The following is a 2,821-nucleotide window of genomic DNA, read 5'->3' as shown; positions in this document are numbered from 1 at the left end:
TATCGATAGAAAAATTTTACTGATTAAGCGGTTAGTTAGAAAAAGAAATTATTGAAGAAATTAGGTAAAAATAAGATATCGAGACTTCGATCTCGTAAAACCGAGTCAAAAATATTTTTATAAATATTTATGAAGTGTTAGTAATATGGTATTAAAATTTCGTTAGAAAATTTTAATGTTTGGGTAGTCAATTAAGTAAAAAGGACTAAATTGAAAAATGTGTAAAAGTTACTAGAGGAATTAAATAGCTCAATTGTGAAATGAGGAGGGACATAAATTGCAAATAACCCCAAAAGGAGATATTTTGGGCGGCATACGCTGAGAAAAATCAGGAGAATTGAAGAAATAAGGGTAAAATTGGAATATTACAAAATTTGCTTTAAAAGTTAGGACTAAAGTGGAATTATCTAGATTCCTCTTTATTTTTCTGCACTCTCATCAGCCAAAAAACGTCCTAAGGGTTTCTTCAAGCTGGTTTTTCATAATTTTTGCACCAAGTGAGTTAATTCTTGCCTTTTTCTTGTAATTTTTGTGTTTCTAAGACTTTTACAACTAGGTCCTATTACTAAATTCATTAGTTTTTGATTTTATGAATGATATTGAAAGTTGATATGAATATGTGCTGGAAGTTTATGAGGAAATAGGATGAAATTGATGCTTTAATTTGTTTATGAGATGATTTTATTAGGTAATTCCAATAGAAATTGATTTGTAGGACCTAATTGTGAAAAAGTTTGGAATTAAAGTTTAGTGCTGAAATTCTGATTTCCAAAGGTTATAAGGTAGTTTAAAGTGATATAATAAAGTGTTGATTGAGAAAAATCAGCTCAATTGAGAGGTTAATTGAGCAGGGACGAAATTATCATTGTTGAAAGTTTAAGGGAAAAATGGTAATTAATACCATGCACTAAAACAGTTTTGGACAGCAGCAGTACTCTAACTTTGAAAATTCACCAAAAAATTGTAGAGATCGAATTAGAGGATGAATAAAATATGAAATTAAATCTTATTGAGTCTAGTTTCTTATAAAAGAAACGGTGTAAGCAATGGAATTGTAAATCATGAGATGTAATAGATTTTGTGAGACAAGGTCAGAATGAATTTGGGTTCCCCTGTTCTGACTTTGGAAAATCATTAAAAATTGTACAAAAATGATTATGAGTTATAATTTATATGCTTAGAATCCTTAATGAGTCTATTTTCTTAAGAAATAAAGGGAAGCATCATCCTAATTCTGTACAGTGAGATAATTAATTTTTAGTGAAGAGGGGTCAGAACTGTCATACAGTGAAACAGGGGAAACTTTAAAGAATAAAATGTACTTATTGGGTAAACCAAAAATTCTGAAATTTTTATGGTAAGAAGATATGTGAGTCTAGTTTCATGGAAAATTAACGGATCTTAATTTGGAATTCCGTAGCTCAAGATATAAATAATTTAGTGACTGTGACTCAGTGAGGCAGCTTTGAATGCACTATAAATAATAATGGAATTGTAGAGAAAGTTACATATGAACATGAAATGTATTAGATTAATGATTAAATTTATTTATTTAGATCCGGAAAATTCAAATACGAAGCAAGATCGAGGAAAAGAAAAAGTTCGGGATTAGTAGATTTTTTGTTACGAACAAGTGTCGAGGTAAGTTCGTGTAACTTGAATTATATTCTTAAATGCTTGAAATGTTTGTTATTGATGTGAAAATGATTTGGATGTTAATTGTATGAAAATTGATGAAACATTGATATATTTGATAAAAATGGGAGAAATCCCGGTTGAATGAAAGGAACATTCGATGGATCTCTGAAAAGGAATTGACGGTAAAAAGGATCTAGCCCGGACGGGTGATCCTATCCTAATATAGCCCTCCCGAAGAATATGTGGAAAATGGATTTAGCCCGGACGGGTAATCCGAATTAGGGTCTGAATTTAGCCTGGACTGGTAATTCAGATCCAAGCTCATTAGAGTAATTGTCATTGCAGGATTTAGCTCGGACCGGTAATCCCGACAATACTCTATGAGTTTATATTACAGGGGATTTAGCCTGGACTGGTAATCCCGTTGTAAGGATGAGGTTCGCGGGAGTGTGCTCTCTGAAATGGAAATGTGCGCACATGAATATGAATTGATGGACCCGGATTTGTACACTTAGGTGTACCCCTGAATATCCATCAAAATTCCAAGTAGTTCAACGGGATAAATATGGAAAAATAACAAGGAAATGGAAATCATGGAATTGATGAGCTCATCAATCATTTATCTTTGTAATGAATTTGTATGAGGTTGAGTTTGTATGTGATAGGTATATGTTTATGTGAATTGGATGTGTGCTTGTGTTATTAAATGATGGATGTATAAGTATGGTAAGTATAATTCTTGTTGCATGAACTTACTAAGCACAAAGTGCTTACCCTGTTTCTTTTTCCCCTGTTTGTAGAGTTAAGAGCTCGGAGGTCGGATTTGGTCGGAGACACATCACACTATCAATCTCGAGATCTCGGTACATAAATGAACTTTATTTTGGAAATCAATGGCATGTATAAGCTAGTAAATTAGATGTTGATGTGAAATGAATGTATGGTTAGCCATTGGTATGGCTAACAAATTTTGGTTTTGGTATGTGATGAAATTATCTTATGAATATGATAAATCTATCTTGAAAAAAAAAATTCGGTAAAATCTGGTAATGCCTCATACTCTATTTCGGCGACGAATACGGGTAGGGGGTATTACAGATATATAATAAAACTAGTGAAAAGCACAATGAATAAAGAATCGAAAAAAAAAATTAAACCGAACAAAACTCACACATAAAATATG

General features: G+C 32.0%; 1 long non-coding RNA gene across 1 annotated transcript; it reads left to right on the top strand.

The window, feature by feature from the left end:
• Positions 1–436: 436 nt before the first annotated feature.
• Positions 437–2,545, top strand: LOC128035296 (uncharacterized). Its single transcript, XR_008191659.1, has 3 exons — positions 437–497; positions 1,557–1,641; positions 2,439–2,545. It is a non-coding gene; the product is annotated as an uncharacterized LOC128035296 (long non-coding RNA).
• Positions 2,546–2,821: the final 276 nt, after the last annotated feature.

The sequence above is a fragment of the Gossypium raimondii genome, chromosome 12 (genome assembly GCF_025698545.1).
Source record: "Gossypium raimondii isolate GPD5lz chromosome 12, ASM2569854v1, whole genome shotgun sequence".
Lineage (NCBI taxonomy): Eukaryota > Viridiplantae > Streptophyta > Magnoliopsida > Malvales > Malvaceae > Gossypium > Gossypium raimondii.
The sequence above is the reverse complement of the archived record's forward strand: the minus strand, read 5'-3'. Positions and strand labels throughout refer to the sequence as shown.